General features: G+C 37.9%; 1 non-coding gene across 1 annotated transcript; it reads right to left on the bottom strand.

Annotated features, from left to right (window-relative positions):
* Window positions 1–4,088: 4,088 nt before the first annotated feature.
* On the bottom strand, window positions 4,089–4,195 carry LOC145135296 (small nucleolar RNA R71). Its single transcript, XR_013719759.1, has one exon. It is a non-coding gene; the product is annotated as a small nucleolar RNA R71 (small nucleolar RNA).
* Window positions 4,196–11,000: the final 6,805 nt, after the last annotated feature.

The following is an 11,000-nucleotide window of genomic DNA, read 5'->3' as shown; positions in this document are numbered from 1 at the left end:
GACGTGGAGCCCTATTCCATGACGTGGAATGTAATTTCATGACAAGTATATATATCTTTAACACTTACGGGTTTGGGGGTTTTTGGTGTTTGGAAGAATAGAGTTCCAGAAGTCTTTTTTTAGAAGAATACAAGTCAGAAACTGTGACATCCCCTAATTTCTCGGCCAGAAAAGACCGATTTAATTTATGCTTTTAAAATAAAATCAAAGTAATCCTTTTAAAAGATGTTGCGGAATTTGTTCCCAAAACAAAACATGATAAAAATTTATCAAAACCTTTCTTTAATAAATATATATTTTCATTTTATATCAAAACCTCGGGATGTCATGTTCCGATACAGATCAAAAGCATAAACAAGACATTATAAGCCTTACAACAGTTATTTACAACTACTGGCCTATAATCCAAAAACCTCTCATCATCATCTGACTATGCTCGGGGTCCACTACCTGTAATATAAAAAGCTGAGTGGGTCAGGCTTGGGAGCCTGGTGAGCATATAGGGTTTTCAACCGACAATAATAATAAATTTATTAAATTCATCAATCAACCATAACCCTGATTACCCATTCCCGTTATCCTCACTTTACGTCCCTAAACACCTATCACAAGGGACCTAGCCAAAGGATTATCATCGGGATGGACACTACTGCTAAGGGGACTCCTCAGCCATACATGTCCTAAAGGCAACCATGAGGGGGATGGAGTACACCAACGAACATATAGTTCACCAACACCTACAGGATGCGACCCTGCTAGTGTTCCACTGGACTATCTAGAAAGGTCTGTGGTCGTCATCTATACTCCGCTAGATGACAACAACAACAACAACAACAACATCGAGGCCTCTCATCATCTTAACACACATCGACTATTTCGTCTACCCGTGTTTTACCCAACATATTTGTAGATAAAATACATATATACAGTTTCAAACTTGTATAAAACATCTATTCAACAGTCACCTCAAATAAACAATTAATATAATTACACATGGCACGTATTTTATAGAAAATACTTCATATCTAGGTGTAAGATGAAAGTGACTACACACTCACTTGATTTAATGATAATCGGGCAGCACTTCGTTTCCTAAAACAATCGTTTCTAATAAAACCGGGAGTTTTATTGAGAAACCGGGCTCTGCGAGGGTTGGGCTTCAAAAACGAAAATATAAATTTTTTCGGGTCTTTGGGCACTTCAGAATGTATTTTGGGTGTTTGGCATAATATCGGGGCTTTGGGGGAAGTTGAAATGGAAGAAATATGGGTTTAGGGGTGAAATATGACAATTTTCCAAATTACCACCGGGAGGGTTCGCACCCTTCTATTAATAGGGGGAGGCTTCAGATCCGAGGGCTGAGAAACGAACACATGGAAGCAGATGCGAGGGGCAGGTGGCGCGCATGCGAGGCTCGGACACCTGGTGCGACACGCGTCGGATGCGAGGTGAGGCGGCTTCGGATGCGAGGAGTCACCGGGCACGCGTCAGACTCCTATTGGACCGCGCTTCGGACTGCTCTCCGGATCGGACACGCATCTGATGACTCACCGAGATCGGACACAGGGCAGCTCCGCAGGCGAGGTGACGTGGCCTATTCCGGACCATGCGAAATTTCTCGGATTTCGTGTTTTTCTCGATTTTTGAGCCAAAACTTCTAAAACCCATAACTTTCGCATACGGGCTCCGTTTTTGACATTCTTTATATGAACGTGTAGGTAAAATTACGCTTTACAACTTTCGTTTAGACTTCGTCGGCTAATTTTGAATTTAATTTTAATATTATTATTTTTAACAGACCGGGACAGGAAAATCCGTTAAAAATTCATAACTTCTTCATCCGACGTCCGTTTTCGTCTGTCTTTTTACCGTTGTACTACTATTGGCGAGACCTTCGATTCTCGTTTAGTTTGTGTCGGCTAAAAATCACTCGATCTAAAATTCGAGTTTTTAGCTGTCTATTGCTAAGCTGAAACTTAGAAAAATAATAACTTCCTCATACGAAGTCAGATTTGGACGTTCCTTTTATACATACTCTCGGTTTAACGAACACTACGACTTTCATTTAGGTCACCAAGGCTAAAAAGTAGTTTATCAAAAACTCACTTTTTACGTCATTCGGCACCGTGTCGGTTTTGTCGTGGAACTTCGACATGTCATAACTTCTTCGTTATAACTCGGATTTCGGTATTCTTTATATATCCGGAATCTTTGTCGCGACTACTACAACTTTCTTAATAGATATCGGCTTTATCTAATATTTATTTTCAACGCTCATTTTTATTCTTAATTAATTAAATCCTAATAATTAAGCATAAAACACATAATTCACATAATAATCACATAATTCCTCTTCATTTCTTCAAAATGAGTTACAAAGGTTAACCTACACTATTATGTCAAGACTAATGTCTAGCCTAGAAACACGGGCGTTTATGTTAATATAGACTTTTCTAGTTGGTTAATGTCTTATGTGTGATTGTTTATACCTAGCATGCTTAACTTGATACTTGATTGCTTTGATTCATATTATGTGTAGTTTAGTGACCATTAATCTGCATGAATTTGACTACTTAGTAATTTAGTGAACATTATATTATTAGAGATAAGATCAAACCAATCTTAGATAAGCAATTGAAGTATTGAATTTCGCTGTGCTAGAGAACTCATATTGTGACCACAATTGTGTTTGTTAACTCAATCTTACATAGCTCCAATCCTATTTAATAATTGATTCTGTTTTAAATTATGTGTGACCATGCATAGCTCTACATAAATTAATTGAATATTGGTAAATTTGGAATTGAATTGCTAATAATACTTTAATTGGTAACCAACGAGAATTGTCATAATTAATATTTAAACCATTGAGGGAAAGTGGATTCAAACTAACAGAAGTGTTTTTATAAATTGATTGAATAGTTGTTGATAAATTAACTTCATCTAAACTTGCAAAATTAGATAAAAAACTCATTTGACTCTTGTTTGAATATTAGATTAATTTAATAGTAAGTAGGTTAAATAATTGAAACCGTTCCCTGTGATTGATACCCGACTGTTTGTGTTATACTATTTGCGAAAAGGTACACTGCCTTTGGTCGAATAGCTAGTTAGATAGTAGGTAAAATTAGGTGTAGCTATTTGCACGCATCAAGTTTTTGGCGTCATTGCCGGGGAACGGCTTATTTGATTGTTAATTTATTTGATTTGAGTTAATCGATCCTTTTTGTGGGGTAAAACCTGCAAAAAGTTAATTTTCTGCATTATTTTTTGTTTCAGATCTGAGACCACGACGCGGACCTTAAGTACACGACGTGGGTTCAGTTACGAAGGTATTTTTAGTATTTTTTTAATTTATGTTCAGATTTACGTTTTTATTTTTGTTTATTTTATAGTAGTTCATGACCAGAGGTTCCAACAAACCTTTGGTACCACTGCTTGAAGATCCAGAGTCGGCCCTTCACAAAACGACGAATAAAAACGTGAAAGAAGACCAACCACCAAAGAACTCACCATTTAAATACCTTAAATCGGTTTTGGGAAAGAAGAAATGGAAGAATGTGGGAGAGTCAAGTACATCTACGAAGCACAAAAGTAAAATTGAAGATCTTCATTAAATACCTAGTCCACAAGAATCTGAATACGAGTCAGAACATGAATTCAAATTAGAGAAAAGTGAACCCAAAGACGATCAAGAAAACGAAATGGCAAACATTGCGGATATGTCCATGGGGGCATACAAGAAGCGGATAAGAGACGATGCTGGTCATGGTTTAGTACAACCTACAATTCCCGCCACTGCAACATTCGAGTTGAAAGGACACATTCTTACTGCGCTTAAGGTTGTACCATTTTCTAGGAGGTATCATGAGGATGCTTACAAGCATTTAGATGAGGTCAATGACATTGCAGACTATTTCAATGTCCCAAATGTTCCTAGAGAGATAGTCTTGCTAAGGATGCTTTCAGTCACTTTTAAAAGAGCTGCAAAAGATTGGTTGAAAGCACTTCTATCTAGTGCAATTACTACTTGGGCACAGATGTGCGAGAAATTTCTAGAACAATTTTGCCTACCATCCAAGATATCTAAACTCAAGAAGGCAACAACCAACTTTGAGCAACAACCGGGTGAGTCACTTTATGAGGCATGGGAGCGTTATAAAGGGTTAATAAGAAAATGTCCTCAAAATGACCTTAACATACAACAAGATTTGTCTATATTCTATGACGGGGTGAATGTCATGACAAGGCAACTCCTTGATTCTCAAGGACCACTGACTAAGAAAAATCCGGGTGAAGTAAAGGAATTGATTGAAAAGTTCTCAAAGCATTCTCGTGAGTACCATAATCCAAGACATGATGGAATTAAAGGAGTTGGGGGAGGAAATTTTCAAGACATGGCTGTTGTACTAGCTATGCTTGACACCATGGACAGAAGAATGATCAAGATAGACCAATCAATTCATGCTATCAGAGTCGGTTGTGAATGGTGCAATGGTCCACACTTAACAAAAGATTGCCCCTTGGATGAACATGGAAATAAAAAGGTGCAAGTTTGCTAATCGAGTGGGGATAAGTACGATGAAAATTGGAGGAAACCAAAGAGGGAGTGGTTACCATATGATGCGTATAAGAAGCTAAAAGAAGAAAAATATAGGCAGACTGACCGAGGCTTCTACCAAAAAGAACAAGAACCTCCTGAAAAGAAAGTTGATCTTGAGTCTATTTTATATAGATTTATGGAGGCTTCCGAGAAAAGACACGATGACACTGATGCAGTGATAAGGGACAAGCAAGCATTGCTAAGGAATCAGCAGGCATCAATTAAAAATATCGAAGCCCAACTTGGTCAACTAACCACTTTGGTGAATGAAAGATTATTTAACCCAATTCCCTAGAAAAAGCCTCAATCACACGTAATGATAATAGAAACTGAAGAGGACACCATTTCTGAATTCCTTGAAGCACTTGAAGTCAATCCATCTCAATCCGAGCCAAAGCCAAAGAAGTCCAAACTCGAAGAAAATAAACTTGCTGAAACACTAGATCCACGACGTGGAGATTCAATATCCACGGCGTGGGATAGGTCTGATCATAAAAATTTGGATAAGGTTCCTGCTTATCATCCTCCTTTACCGTTTCCTTCCTGAGCTAATATCCATCCACTGGTACAGGAGTATTTGAAGTCTATGCAACAAGTAAAAGGTATTCCAATAAATACCCCTTTCATTGATTCATTATCTCAAGTTCCCCAGTATGCCATGTTTTTGCAAGATTTAATCAATACTCGCCAACAATTAGAAATGAATTCTAAGGTAATTCTAAGTGAGCAGAGTTCTAAAGCGATTATGGGAGAGTTACCAAAGAAGATGGGAGATCCTGGACGCCTCACTCTTCCATGAGAATTTGGGAATAATTTGAAGACTTATGCTTTAGCTGATTCTGGGGCTAGCATAAATCTAATGCCTTACTCATTTTATCAAAAGCGCAATAATCCAAAGTTGAAGGCTATAAGAATGACAATTCACATGGCCAATCGTTCAGTGACATATTCTAGAGGCATTGTAGAAGATATTTTAGTGAAAATTGGAAAGTTCGTTTTTCCAATTGACTTTGTCATAATGGACATGAAAGAAGACAACAATGTCCCAATTATCTTGGGTTGACCTCTACTTAATACTGCTAGAGCCTTGGTTGATATTCGCGAATCGAAGCTTACCTTGAGAGTGGGAGATGATGAAGCTACTTTTTGAGTAGAAGATGGTTTCCAAGGGAGTGATGTTCAAGATGAAGTTTTCAATGTCGATAAAGAGAATGAACTTGAGGAATTAGAAAAGCTTATGGAAGAAGAGATTCGACAAGTCAACCACACCAAACCGAGAGCATATGTTCATATGGTCTTTGAAATTATTGCTTATAAAACTCCTACATCTTGGGTAAGTGAAGATAGTGAAGAATTGGTGTCCAGTGATGAAGAGGATGTTACTTCTAATTTAAGAAGTTCAATTATGGAAAAGAGGATGGTGCCCGTGGAGCATAAAAACGAAGAAGTTAAACTTGTGGAAAATAAGGGAATTAAAAGAAAGCTCGAAGAAGGTAGTGAAAAGAGTAAAAAAGAAAATTCCAAAAAGGCGTATCGTAGACGAGTCCAAGCATATAAAAGGAAATGGAAGGAGCAAAAGGTGCAATTGGTGGTGGATACTCCGACTAATTCAACGTAAGATGGCAAGGAGTCTGGCTCAAAACTCCAACAAAAAGAAGTGCTTCTCGGGAGGCAACCCGAGCTTGGTTTGAATTTCTTTTCGTTTTTTAACTTAGTTTAATTTTTTACATTTTAGTTGATTTGTAGGATAATTAATCATCTAATTGTTTTAATTATTAAAGAAATTGGTGAAAATCATGTGTGGGGTTCTAAAAAATTTTAAGTGATAAATAAATTAAGGTTTTTATATTAAAAATGGACATTCCGAGATTAAAATCTCAATTCGTGTCGTACTATAAAAGCCCATGTCGTGGAAATATAATACAGCACGATCAGTCTAGCTCAATACAAAAGCCCACGACGTGGACTTTAAAAAACACAGGGAGGGGGGGGGCAGTTTTATGCTATACAGTGTGGCCATTTCCCATTTGTTTACTCTTTGCACACGGACGAAAAAGCTCAACCCCACATTCGATTTCCTGCCACTTTCTATCATTTTATTCCAAATTTCTTGCATCCTTTATCTTCAAACGTCATTTGGTAAGTGTTACTTCCACAAAATTTATAGTTTTCTTCACATTTTATGCATTTGGTGGTTAGGGTTTCTTTAGAGATAAAAACCCAAAATTGAGTCCATTAGTTGCTTATTTTTTAATGCATTTGTGATAAAAGGCCATGGATTAACGAGATAAGCAAAACCCAAGTGAGATATGTGGTTGATTATGACCACAAATGGTCTGTTCCAGAACCAGGTCCACGACGTAGAAACTGGGCGACCAGTTTCCTGTTTTGCCTTATAATTTCATATCTTGGTTGTTTTGGTTTGTTTTGTTTTTCGTTGGATATTTCAGGAAAAATGGGTCCTCAAAGGGCAGTTCCTCAAGCAGAAGACCCTATTGATGTGGCAAGTATTCCCCCGCTATACCGGTTTCCACAAAATCTTTCCCGTGCAATGTTGAACAATTATGAAAATCGGTTAGGATGGTTATATAACCGTGAGTTTGCAGTTGCTCCTACTGTGGATTGGGTGTGGTTACGCGGGGTTGGTATGATTACGGAGTTGGAGAGATATTGGACAAAAATGTTTGTGGGGGATGGCTTTTCATTTACTTGCAACGGGTGGAGGAATCTATTTTCTCTTCAAGAACCCGTCTATCGGGAATTATCGGTGGAGTTCTTTACCACCGTGAGTTTTGAGGATAAAACCGTCGATCCCACCTACAACCGGGCACTTGCTTTTAGATTGGGAGGAGTGTAGCATGAATGCAGCCTTTGGGAATTCGCATGGCGCGTGGCACTCTATACCAAGGAGGAGACACTCTCACCATTTTTTGTTCTATTCTTGTAGGGATGTGTTAGAGACTTCACCTCCGAGATTTTTGATGCCCAGTTTTGGAGGACTATATCGAATCACGAGTATAATTCTAGTGATGCATGTGAGGGGAAAATTCGGAATCCCGGGTACCGTTTTCTGCATCGCCTCATTACCTTCACGATCAATCACAAAAATCATGGAGATAAAGTGCCTCTTCAAAACTTGTTTCATTTGTGGAGCATAATCACTCGCGGTGTTTTTTGTGACATTCCTTATATGCTTGCGCGATTTATGTGTAGCAAGGTAACTAAATCTAGACCCGGTAGTCCCATTACAGGTGGACATCTAGTTACCCGACTTGCCAGGTCTTATGGCTTCTTAACTCCTAATTTTATTAGGAATCTTAAGCGCTTTCAGGATAGTGACTTAACTATCCAAGTTTTGGGTGTCATGCGAGTTGTAGTGAATGTGGGAGGAGTTCATGTGATACCCCCGGAGGATGAAGAACAAAAATTAGGGCAGCAAGAAGAACAACCTCGGTCAAGGTGAAGGAATGTGAGACCTCGAGGAGAGAGGAGACAACCACAACCATCACCCCAACTATTTGAGGGCGGTATACCGACCGACCCGTTTCAAATCCGGGTTGGTTTATATTTGGACAATCTTCGTGGAGGTGTTAACTACAACACCCAAATGCTCGATGCTTTATCTATACATTTGAATATGGAGCGACCTCCCACAATGCTACCTCATTGACCATATATTCTTGTTGGATTAGTGTCTAAGTCCGTAACTATATTTGGTATGTACTTGACCCGAGTGTGCATGGTCCTTTTGGGTTGCCTTCACCAAAGCAACTTGACAAGGTAATTTGATATGAGAGAGAAGATATTATGGTTTATTAATATATTATAAGAATAATATATTAAAGGAGAAATCATATTTATTTAATTAGTATTAGTCATAAATTAATTAGGAATTAATTTGGTGACTAAAAGAGATTAATTAAATAAAGGGGTATAAACTGTCAAATGTGTGATAGTTGAGTTTTGGGCTGGGAAACCTTATGGACTAAGGGGGAACGAAATTATGATGAGGGATCATCATATTTTCGTCTAAGGGCCTCATTCCAGAAGGTTCCTTGGGCTGCTTGGTGGCTAAGTTATCCATTAGGGTTTAGACTGAAACCCTAGCACCCTACAGTATAAATAGATGCCCTATGCTTCAATTTTAGGCCACTTGATTCCAAGGGAAACCCTAGGGCCGAAATTAACATCCTTCCCCTCTCTCTCTTAATTGCCTTCTTGCTTCAAGGTGTTTGTGAGCCATTAGAGGCACTACAATTGTGGTGCTTGCTTTCAAGAGTTCAAGAGATCAAGGAAACTAGTTGTTATTGCAATATAACAACAAAGGTATGTCTTCTACACTTCTATATGATTTTCGAAAATTATAGAAGCATGCTAGGGTTTATTTTGTGTTCATATAGTTGTATGTCTTATAGTGAAAACATAGATCCAATTAGGGTTGCATGCACACATAGGATTGTTTGTATAAAACCTATCAGTGGTATCAGAGCCTTTGGTTTTTGTTTTCAATTTGATTTGATACATATTATGAATTTGACAAATTAGGGTTTATGGCAAGTAAACCCTAAGGCTTGGTGGTTTTCGAAAATAGGGTTAAGAAACCCTAGTTGGCGATTTTTTGTAGGGTTCTTAAATTTTTTTTGCCTAGCCTCCAAATTTCGAAATTAGGGTTATGAAACCCTAGGGATTTCGAAAATCCCTTGCCCCCCAAGACAAGATCCCAAAATTTTAGGGATTTGGATAATGCCATCTTTGTGATTATCAACTTAATTGTTTAAACTAGATAATTGAAGATCTTGAATTATCCTTTCCATAAATTTCGAAATCTAGGGGATAAAAAGGATTAGGATAAATTAATTGTTTAATTTTATGATAATCCTTCATGATTTAATAATTTAAATTAATTGTTTAATTTTGATAATTATTAAATCAAAGATTTTTGGTGTTTAAAATTTTAAATTAAATTGTCTAATTTTCGAAAATTTTAAATGCAACAAAGACACTAGTATTTTAAAATGTTTTAAAATACACCCTTATACAATTATGATATTATAAGATTAATTATTATATATATGTATAAGAATAAGCTAGTCTTATCGCTAGTAGGCCTCATTCACGAAGCCAGTCTATAAGGTGGGTATAAGGTTGCTGCCTATAAAATGGCGCTTAATGGATGTACACTCACATCTACCGCTTGCTTGACTGGTGGAGGGTCGTTAGCCGAACGGATAGGATAGGGCACTTAATTCCTCATTATAAGTATAATGGAAATATTAAAGTAACTACATTGTTTTACAAATTCCCACTCTTAGTTACTTTAGGGTAAAATGTGAAAATGATGCTATTCCATGGAATTACACTTTGTACCCCTGTCAAACGTTAGTGGAGCGTGCGTGGTTAACCAGCACACTAATTTGGGATTGACATTGGTGACAAAGGGTGGCTCGATGTCTTATCATAGATCAATGGAGCGTGCGTGGCTAACCAGCACATTGATTAGGTGATGAAGACATTGAGTGCACCATGATGATTCGCATGGTTATTCACAAACTTGTTTGCGATCCTCGGCATCCCAGTCGCAAATTTGAAGTGCATATCGAGATTTAAACATGCCATTGAAATGTTCAATGAATCTCAAAAGAAATCTAGGAATTTTCAAATACATTTAAAACTTAACCTCTTTCGTTTTTCATGGTGAAAATTAGTGAATCGTCATTCACTTACCTTCAAATTATTTACTTTTAGATTACGGCATCCCTTTTCTAAGTTGTAAATAATGTTGTTGGATCCTAGCCCTAATTTCTCATGTGGGTGTTTAATTAGGGATTCATTCTAATCAAACTTTGTTCCTTTCTATTTCAGATGTCAAACGCAAACGCAAACAACAACACTTCTGGGTCATTCTCGTTGATGAACCTGTGTCAAAAAGTGACATTTGATGGCTCGAACTTCAACGAGTGGATGAGATACATTCGCATGATAACTCGTTATGAGGACAAAGAATATGTCCTAGACGAGAAGCTTGAAAGGATCAACCCAGAAGAAGCTACTCCTGAAGAGATGGCCGCCTTTGAGGCCCACGAGCGTGATGCAACGAAAGTTCATTGCATCATGTTGGCCACCATGAACCTCGAACTCCAAAAGTCCTATGAGGACATGTATCCATATGAGATGCATCAAGATTTGCTGGACAGGTACCACCAGAGCGCGAGGCAAGAGCGCTATGAGATCATCACCAACATGATCACCGCTAAGATGGGGAGTGGAGAATCCCTAACTGCTCATTTGCAAAGAATGCAAAGATATGTTGATCGTCTTCTCAAACTTAATGTTAAGTTTGATGAGGATTTGGCTATCGACATCATCCTCCACTCCTTGCCTTCCTGCTACAGCCAGT

The sequence above is a fragment of the Lactuca virosa genome, chromosome 8 (assembly GCF_052849685.1).
Source record: "Lactuca virosa cultivar CGN04683 chromosome 8, Lactuca_virosa_CGN04683_v6, whole genome shotgun sequence".
NCBI classification, from domain to species: domain Eukaryota; kingdom Viridiplantae; phylum Streptophyta; class Magnoliopsida; order Asterales; family Asteraceae; genus Lactuca; species Lactuca virosa.
This window is presented reverse-complemented; position numbering and strand designations above follow the sequence as displayed.